At 32.0% G+C, this 10,919-nt stretch overlaps 1 non-coding gene across 1 annotated transcript; it reads left to right on the forward strand.

The window, feature by feature from the left end:
* The first annotated feature begins 7,844 nt into the window (after window positions 1-7,844).
* Trnal-caa (transfer RNA leucine (anticodon CAA)) lies at window positions 7,845-7,961 on the forward strand. The gene is made up of 2 exons: window positions 7,845-7,882; window positions 7,917-7,961. It is a non-coding gene; the product is annotated as a tRNA-Leu (tRNA).
* Window positions 7,962-10,919: the final 2,958 nt, after the last annotated feature.

Below are 10,919 nucleotides of genomic sequence, written 5' to 3' on the forward strand. Positions count from 1 at the left end.
TGATATGATTAAAGAATCTCAATTTTTTCCTTAAATAAATAATAACATTTCATCTTTTAACTTAAATCTTTATTTATGTTCCCAGACACAAAAATTACATAGACAAAAGCAACGAGTTCAGTCAGTCAGCTATGATAAATTTTGTGTATTCTAAAGTTGTATACACACACTTATACACAATGCCGTCTTTACCATAAGGGCACACGGGGCCCGTGCCCAGGGCCCCCATTCTCAGGGGGCCCCGAAGGAACGAATATTATATTCTCAAAACATTTTTGTCGGTCAGACCATCTACCAAAAAATTTTAGTTTTTATATGGCAACCAAACAATCAAATACATTTTTTTCTACACCTATACGGAAAATATATGTTTCCAAAAAGAAAACAAAATATGTGGCGTTGTATGCGGAAAAAAATTTAAATCCAAACCACCAGACCCAAATTCAATTTTCAAAAAAAAAAAAATAAGACAATAATATTTTCAAAAAACAAGAAAAATACCTTTTTTTCCACTGTAGGTAAGATTATTTATTATTTATTAATAAAAACAACGAATTCTTTTCCATTATCTTTTTCCTTAAATAATAATTTTGTTTGAAGTTTGCAAAACTGTCAAATTTGAAGTGCGTGTTAAAATCAGTGTAAAAATATGAGTAGATTCGTATTAAAAGACGAAAAAGAATCAATTCGTCGGCAAAAAACATCAATACTTTTTCCGTTGGAAAACGTTTGAGAAAAAACTATTGCCGGCTCGTCGACGGTACATCAATGTTTTGGTTCAATGGAAAACGCCATGGTACAATGGTTTTAATTTGAATTGCGAATTGCTCTCGTATTTAAAGATTGACACATAAAATTCATTAAATAACTTTAAAAAAAATTGTTTTTCAAAAAAAAAAAAATTAATTTTTTTGTTTAATCCAAAATAATTTTTTTTTAAGTTTTCTTAGTTTTAATATCAGTATAAACCTTTTTATGTAAAAATTTTCATTAAAATCGGTTGTGTCGTTTTCATTAAGAAATCGGTTCTATGGCAAGTAGGTACCGTTAATAACGGTCCAAAAAATATTTTTCTTCTTTCAAAAGTGCGGCCTTATTTGCGGCAAAACATATTTTTTTTTTAAAGCAAAATCGTTATCCGTTTTTGAGAAAATTGCAATATCTCGAAAACTTTATATTGGAGATATCCGTTGAAAAAGAGACATTAAAATAAAAAGGCAACAAATAAAAAAAACGGCTCTTGAAAATTACGTAGAAATCGTCTGTACCGAGTTTTTAGCAAATCTATCAATCCGTTTGAGCTCTTTTTTCCAATTCTTCAAACTGAAACTTATAACGGATACAGGGTACAATTATTGGCAGTGGCAACGATTGATGTCTCGATGCACGTATTATTGGCACCCCCTTTACTTTATATGAAACGATATATTGGCACCCCTTTTTAACCATAACCCTTCCCTTTAAGCCAACCATTGTACATATTTTACTTTCCAAAAGGGCCCCAAAATTCTTGTGTGCCCAAGGGCCCCAGGATAGTTAAAGACGGCCCTGCTTATACATGTAGATTTTGAGACAAATTATGATGGTGGAGTCCTTTAAAATTGTAGAACAATATGTGTTCAGTTTTTTTGTTTTGTATTGTTCGTTCACCCTCCCTGGCACATTAAAAACTTCCGCGGCGGCAATAAAATCTTATGATCATGCGATAATCCAAATGAATGCGTTTTAACCTTAAAAAAAAACAACGTTGAATCATAAAACGTCTGTCCAGTGGAACAGTACAACCCGGTTTGATTCTGGTCAGGAGAATTAAATTTACTTACATCAATTCTTCCCATTATGGTGATAGATTGCGTGCTTGAGGAGCATGCAAACATTTTGTAGTTTTTGTTTACCAATTCATTTTATCAATTGATTAGCCGGATTCGACTGTTACTTGTAACTAAGCACCACACTTTTTAACATTCGATCGTTCATAAAAAACCACCGACAGTTAAATTAAATACCATACATAAGGCATCGCATAGCAATAGATTAGATACCATTTGAGCTAATTTGATATTATTAAAAAAAAAAAAAACATCGCATTGAATTCAATTTTCTTAAATTCATTTTTGTTTGAAGCCTAAGCCCAATTAAGCCACTTGGTCTACATACCCGAATTATTTTTATCCGGCCATGAGCTTATCCTCTATGAGCTCGTTTACTTGATTCATAAGACATCGCAAAAAAACATAGAAAAAATTTTCTACACTAATGCTTGCTGCTGAAAGTCTTAGCCCCCTTCAGTCGCTTTATTTACATGCACCCACTATGAGCTAATTTATTATTAATCAAGAAAACATCGCAAGAACATAGAATTACATTTTCGTCATTAACCCTTATTGTTGGACATTCTAGGCCCCATTTAACTACATATTATGTTAAATGTTTTGTTGTTTTATAATTCATAAAAGCACCGAAAAAAACATAGAATTAGATTTTCTAAATTAGCAGCTGTTGTTTGAAATTTAGGCTAATTTCCAACCATTCACAACCATATTTATACCACCATGTTTTCCTCTTAGCTGCGGATATAATCAACCGGTTGCTACTGTAGCTGCTATATTGTGGTCTCATGATGTCCCTTTTTTATCTGTCTAGTGTCCTTAGTTCAAGATTAAACGATTCACTTAATTTTGATGAAAAAACTTTTATTTGACTCATTCAAATGGCTGATGGGTGACGTTGATGTACATCTCCAAACTGTGTCCTACATAATAATAATCTCCAACAAAACACACAACAAGAACAAAGCTGAACAATAACTTCAAAAAAAAAAAAGAGAAAAAAACAGTATCCTTAGTCCCCAGGCCAATTAAATAAAATTCATTTTACGCCTTGTGTTTAGAGAGAGAGTGTCCTTTTTTTTTTTGTTTTTTTTTTTTTCTTTTTAGTAGTAATAATAATCAACAGGATGCAAGCATCACTGAACGACTATGAACGCGCCAATTTTTCATGTGATTCCACCCTTAAGATTTGTCTGCACACACACAAAATGTCAGTGTGCAAACGGCAAACTCTAGTTTAACAATCATGAATCATCGAAGAAAAACCAAACAACAATTTAATGGAAACTGAGAAGAAAAACTATATACACCATAGAGAAAGAGAGATACTAACCAGGAGATATAAACGTGTTTTGTACAATTTCTCTGGAAAATGGGGGAAGGATGCAATTTTGGTGTTTCATTTGAAACACACTCACTTGATGCACGTTTCGTCATTGCTGTATCTTTACACACGAACATTTCATCCATAGAAGAGGGAAGACCGAGTCACCTCTCTTTTTCTCTAGAAATCTATGAAACAACTACCATTCATTCCTTGGGTTTTTCCAATCTGGTGCACAATAATGGGTGGCGTGTATACGACGACTTTATGGTGCCATTTCGGATGTCAATTGTGAATTGTCGTCGACGACGACTTCAACAACGACAACGTCTATACATTCAATTAATGCTACACGTGACCCATGCACTTTGCAGAGCAGTTGTTCTTGTTGTATAGAGCGGGTACCTCTCTATAACCAAGCTAAGGAAATCAAAGCTTTCCTTTATGAACGTTCCCACTGTTTTGTACCTAAATGGCGTCGTCAAGAACGACAATAAAACGTTACAGATCTAGATGGCGGTGATGGTGACGGTAACGGTGGTTTTAGTTACTTTTAGTCTTTGGTGACGAGACAGGAGTATTGGGTTGCTTGGTGATAATAGTACCTACATGTTGAAGTTGCAGCAAGCAAAAGCACAAAAGAAATCATTGCACCTCAACAATACGACATTTGCATTTCTAAATGTTGTTCCTCCGAACTTAAAGTAACTCCGGGAGAAGGAAAGGCGGAACAATGTAATGTGATCATGCGGAAGAATCATTTCAACATTGAAAAACTAACAGCGAGAGTTTGTTAGTTTGTTTGTATATTTACACGAGACATTAAAAGAGTAGAAAAGTGTAAAAAGGGTTTCGAAATGCTAGCAAACAGAAATGGGGAAAATATTGATTTTGTTGACAAAAAAAAAAAAGTTGAGAAACAACGGTTCGAGACTTCGTAGTCTCTAAATTGTTCATGAATAGTTTTAGAGAATTTCTTTACTTTTGAATTTTTTTAATTGCACAACGAGAATCTCCTAAAATTTTATCGGTGTTCCACTTAATTTTTCAAACGAAGCTAAATACACTTCTTACGATAATAGAATTCGAATCTTGGGTAGTGTGAAGCAGTGTATAGCGGGAGAGTTATGAGCCCTTCCTTACATCAAGATCTTAACAGCGCCAAAAAAAATAAAATGCACGACTGGGTCGCACGAACTTGCTCTTAGAGTTAAAGTTGCTTAAATTTTTAATACTTTTTATATAGAAATTTGAAAAAAAAAATAAATTTCGTTTTTTAAAAAAATAAAATAAAATCTGAAATCAAATTGCCCTCCAAAACAAGTATGCAGTTTTGATTGATATATTAAGATGCATTTTCGGAAAATAAAATTTCAAAATCGTTAGAGCTGTTTTTTAAAAAACTATTTTTTGGAAAAAAAGTTTTAAAATAAAATTGGTATGCCATTTTGTAGAAATCACTAATCAACATCTAAAACCGAAATTTCAAAAAAATTCAATGTCCCGTTTTCGAAATTTTGATTTTTCAAAAAAAAATTTTCAAAATTTTTTTAAAAATCCAAAAATTATTTTTTTGGAAATTTTATTTTTGGTTTATATTTAAATTATATAAATTCTTTTTCACAACAAATTTCGTTGAAATCTTATAAGCGCTTTTAGAGATAATCGGATTTGAAAAAAACGGTTCTATGGAAGGTACCGTTAATAATGATTTTCAAAAAAAAAAAATTTCATTAAAAGATAGACCTTAGCTTAAAACTAACATTTGAATTTTTTAAACAAAATCGTTGGAGCCGTTTTTGAGATATTTCAATTTTACTAAAATCGGTATATGACAAGTACCGTTATTTTAGGTCAAAAAAAATTAATTCCAAAAACCCCTCTGGAGAGTCGCCAAATAACGCTATATACCAAGTTTGACATCAATCGGTCCATCCGTTTAGGCTGTAGCTTCGTTTACAGACTGACAGACAGACGGACTTCCGGGACCCACTATTTTGGCATTCTCTACCATCGTAATGTCATGTAAAAATGTTATCTCAACTTGTTTTTTTTACGAATGCATAACTTGATATATAGTACCTATATCGCAAGTAAAAAAAAGAAGAAAAAGATCCTGGATTCAGGAAAACGTGTTGATATCAATATGGAATATCCGTTTCTTCTCAAACAGTCAAGACACCCTTAAATCACTGGACTCTGTTTCTACAAATTCAAATATTGCCGGTAACTATTGACTCTATCTCTTATAGGGATTGCTGTTTTCCTGACAGCCACTTTTACTTTACCCTTCCTAACATATCCGTTTTTAACAAAAGGTTTCTTCTGATTGAATCAAGAATTATCTTCGCAAAATATTCAAATGTAAATATGAAATTAGCAACATTTTGAGGTTAAATCACCAGAAAAACAATAATTCCACTTCGAAAAACGAAAATATCTGTCAATCTAAAAAGTACTTCCAAGTTTTCTGTCCGACCAGTCGTTCTCGAGATATTGAGACCAATGCGTTTTTCAAAATGGCGGACGCCCAACAAGACCAAACAATACGCAAACTGAGATTTGTACTTGGGATAAACCCCTCTTCAATACTGCATTCAAACTTAGCTGACGTCATAACTTTTTTCGGATTTTTCCCCATTGACTGAACTATAGCTTTTATTCTTATTATTTAATAAACATATTTCAGCGCGTTTTTTGTGTATTTGGCTTATTATAAGGTTTGTGTATGATTTATAGAACTGTTTCATATATAGAATTAAAGGTATAACACATTAAGCTATGTTAAAATTGCAAAAAAAAAGTACATGTCACCACTGAATATTTTGATATTTCGATGTGCCAAAGGCCTCGCTTAAAAAAATCACCTTTTGAGAAGTAAATACCTAATATGTATTATTTTTTTTAACATAGAAAAAGATTTTTGATACAGATTTATAGACAAGAGAAATACCTTTCATTTGATACCAATATTAATTTTGTACATCCGTTATTACGCATTCTACGATTAATTGTTCAAAAAAATAGCTGAAATCTTGATTGTGAAATCCGAAACTTAAAACTCAAATATCTCCAAAACCCCACTGACAAATTTGAAAATATTTTACCCATGTAATGTGCTTATCGTCACCTTTCATATGACACCAATTTCGTTAGTGAACACACTGGGCCCAAGCTTCATAGAAAAATGTGCCATCTCCTTTGTATACTTAGGGAAAATATAAATTGAAGTTGAAACATCGTTGTTTCAAAGATGAACTACTTTGATTTATGTGACTTTAAGATACGAAACCATCAAAAATTAACCCTTTTTCCACGTTGATTTTAAAAAGTTCATCTTCAACGCAAAATCATTCCGAATAATAGTTAAATCAATGTGGTTTTCATTGATTTTACGTAGTTTTATGGTGGCTTTTCCCTCAGTGTATCTTTAGAGAATACATTTTTCATAAAGCCTAGAACGCAACCAAAGAGAAAGGAAAAATGTTCAAGTCTCCATAGTCGACAACGAAAATGCTAACGAAAAAATATCATCGAGTATTCTGTCAAAGTCAAATAAAAAAATCCAAATTAATTAAAAATCAAGAAAAAACAACAGAAAATAGTTTTTAACACAAGAAATAAATAAGTTAAATGTAAAAAAACACTGCTCTTGGAATCAGGAAAAATGCACAGGACAATAAAAAGTAAGTGACAAATGAGTGAAAACTCTCCAATTTTTCGCTAGAGCTGCGTACTGAAAAACGAAAAGCAAAACGAAATTTTCGTTCAGGATTTCGTTAACGAAATTTTGTATGGAAAATTTCTTTTCTCTTCAGCCGCGTACTAGGCTTTAATGTTAAAAACTTTTAATAAACAAAGAAATTTGAAAAAAAAAAGGTTTAGGAAGGCTTCTACAAAATTTTGTTGCTCGCTTACGCTCGCATGTAACAATATATAAAAAAAAATTTGCTCGGTCTGAGCTAACCCCTCCCGAAATGAAATCCTAGCTACGGCTATGCTGTTCAGTGTGTACTGTTTGTTCATGATGTATTTTCATACCGTATCAAATGCCCACAAATTATTTATAATTTTAAAATCTATATTCCGGAGAGAAGATTGCGTCTTCGTCATTTTTTTAACAATCCTAAACATAGATGTAATTATGGTTGCAACGAACCATTTTCTAGATGCATAAAATTTTTCAACACTGTATGTAATGAACTTGATCTTTCTATAAAACAGATGTGAATTTAAAATAAAATTGCAAAGCATGTTATAAATTAGCTTTAAGTATTTAATTATATTTTTATATCAAAATTGTTATATTAGTAATCTGTAAGATTTATATCCGTAGATGAATAAATAAATAAATAAATAAAAAACAATTTTAACTTATGTTACTCATACGCCCTAGTGTCTTTTTTTTTTGCAATTTATGAAATAATAAATAAGACACATTAAAATAATAATTAAGAGACATTTAGTACGCAAAAATATTTTCGTTTTTCTCATTTTTTTTTTATAAATATATTTTATATTTTTCATTTCTTTTTTTTTTTTTTCATAGAGCTAAAAATAAATTTCTTTATTGAGTGCAATATTTGATTTGCATAATCTAAAATTGACCATTGTCAATAAATTGAAATATTTTAATATAGCAAACCCCTAATCCCAACCCAAATAAACATCTATCACAACTTCAAATATATGTCAGGATGGCCGAGCGGTCTAAGGCGCCAGACTCAAGAGCAATCTTGCCTATGAAAATAGGTACCTGAGCGTTCTGGTCCTCTCTGAGGGCGTGGGTTCGAATCCCACTTCTGACAAGAATTTTTTTTTATATTTTTTTTTTTTATATTCATTGAGTAATAAAAATTTATTTTTATTTGCTGTAGAGCAAGTAATATTAGTTTTGAGTGACAAAAAATACCAGGTTTTCATCCAAATTACCAATGACTCAGATGGTCAAAAAAAGGAGCAATTAAATAAAATCTTGGAAGTCAATTTCGACCCACTTTCAAATTTCGTATCGGACATTAACTTTGTAACAGCTATTATGTAGATCGGATGACAACGCAATATTTTTCCTGTTCGGACCCTGGGGAGGGGATTCGGGGGGTCAAAACACCCCAAATCGATGTTAGCCTACTTCTACTAAATTATCGTATTAAACTGAAACTTTGTACATTTATAATAGATCAAATGACAACACAAAATTTTGGTGGTCCCAGGGGACGTTGGGGGGTCGAAATACCCCAAATCAATTTTAGTCTACTTACAATTATGGCATCGAACTGAAACTTTGTACACATATGTAGTTCAGATGACAACACACTGTTTTGGTGGTCTGGACCTTGGGGAGGGGCATTGGGGGGTCAAAACACCCCAAATCGATTTTAAACTACTTCTAATTATCGTATCATACCGGAACAATCTACATATAATAGCTCAAACAACAACACAATATTTTGGTGGTCCGGACCCCAGGGGAGGGTTATTGGGTGGTTGAAATACCCCAAATCAATTTTAGCCTACCTACAATAATTATCGCATTGAGCTGAAACCTTGTACACATATGCAATTTAAATGACAACACAATGTTTTGGTGGTCAGGTCCATGGGGAGGGACATGGGAGTTCAAAATACCCGAAACCAATTTCAGAATACTTCCAATTATCGTATCCAACTGAAACTTTTTACACATTTATGTATTTAAGATAACAACACAGTATTATGGTGGTGCAGGGCAAGGGAGGTGCATTGGGGGGTCGGAACACCCCAAATCACTTTATGCCTATATTTTTAGTATGGATAAGGATACAAAAATTATGTTTTACGCACTAAAAACTATAAAGTTATTTAATTGATATTAATTGCGTGTAGTTACTTTTATGAAGTGTGAACAAAAGCACTTTGAATTAAGAGACTTTTTTTGAAGTCCTTATATAAATCCTATTAAAATTCTTGAAGCAATTTTTTACTCAATTAAAAGTGAGGACATTTTGTTTAAAATGCACAAACGAAAATTCGAAAAAAGAGGTTGTAAAAGCTGCAAAGCCTTGTTGCCTCTTAAATTATAATCTGAACACCTTTTTTGTTCTTAAAAAAAAAAAGGAAGAGGAACTTTTAATATGACGTGAACCCTTTAATTCGTTTCACTCAATTCAAGAAAACTTTTTTTTTTTGTTGAAGATTAATACAGATTGACGACGGCAAAGTTGATAAAATTATATCGCCACTTTATATGATATGTCAGCCTTTAAATTCAGAGCTTTATTCTTTTTTAATTACAGACATAAAACAGCCCGAATAAAAATTCTTTATTCTTTAATAATTTTCTGTATGACATACATACAAAAAAAAAAACAAAAATTACATGTACACGAATGGCGTATGTTTATATGTTTGAATATTAAAAAAAAGTTTATTCCATCGTCTTTTCATATGAATCCACCAGAGTAAAGTTAAGAATTTTTTGACAGCTTCAAAAAAAAGAAAAAATAAAAAACAAAGACGGAACAAGTCACACAAACGGAACCAAAGAGTTTTCCGAAAGTGCATTCCCATACAAATCTTTATGCTGGAAAAATATGTAGGGATAAAGATATTTGAGCATCACCAAGTTCCTATGTATGAGAGTCAACTATATGTATTATATCACACACAACACAGAACTCCCTAGGCTTTCATTTTCTTTTTGAAGAAAAGTCTGAAGAAAGTTTTGTCATTTTGTTCTTTTCTTCATTTTTTTGTTCTTTTTTATTTAATTTTTTTTGGTAGACAATGATGTATGTCAGAGAGAGAAGAGATCTTATATTTTACTTTAGATACGTTTGAATTCCCAAGACCTCCATCAAAGGGTTCTTTTTCTATATTTTAATTTATTTTGTTCTGTTATACGAATATAGCAGAAATGTTTAATGTGTGTATGTGATTATGAAAGATTATCAAAAAATGTTCAAGTAAATACACAAAACAAGAAAAAGAAAAGAAGAAAAAAAAAACGAATAAAAACTTTTGACAAGCCCCTTCTGGTTGCATAATCTTATACAAAAGATGTTTGGGACACTTTTGGTCGGATTTTGGAAATTGTTTACAAAGTGACAGTTTGTTTTTGTGAAAGTTTTTTTTAACTTGAAGACGTACAAAATTGTTTCGATTTAAATTTTCTCTCAACAATATTTTTTAGTTGTTAGATAAGTGACATGGGTTCACTGAACAATTTTTTAAACAGTTTTTCTTGGCGCCAAAAAATATACCTTTCTTTCTCACCACTTTTATATAACGCAAACTCACCACTTATCGTGAAACTGTTATACACCAGTGGTGAACAAATCCAATAAGAAAAAAACTGAGCAACTTTTTGGTTAGGTCAAATTGATACCCCTTCGTGAATTTACTTGTAGGTAGGTAAGTTATCCAAAACTTGAACCTCTTTTTTGACTGATTAAAATTTTTGGGAAAGGTAAAGGTTAATGCTTTCTATGACGTCGTCGATATTAGTTTTTTTTTTTTACTTGCTCTATAGGGCAAGTATTGGTTTCGTGTAGAAAAAAAAAATCGAGGTTTTAATCAAAACCAACATTACGATGATGGAGAAGATCAAAAAAGTGGTTTTCGTCATGCCGTCCGTCGGTCTGTGCGTCTGTGCGTCTGTGCGTCTGTGCGTCCATCTGTACATCGAGCTAGGGCCTAAACGGGTGGATGGATTTGCTTGAAACTTGGTACAGATGATTTTTACGTAATTCCCTAGGTCCGTTTTTTTTTTTTTTTTAATATCTCCA

Source organism: Episyrphus balteatus, chromosome 3 (assembly GCF_945859705.1).
Source record: "Episyrphus balteatus chromosome 3, idEpiBalt1.1, whole genome shotgun sequence".
Taxonomy (NCBI): domain Eukaryota; kingdom Metazoa; phylum Arthropoda; class Insecta; order Diptera; family Syrphidae; genus Episyrphus; species Episyrphus balteatus.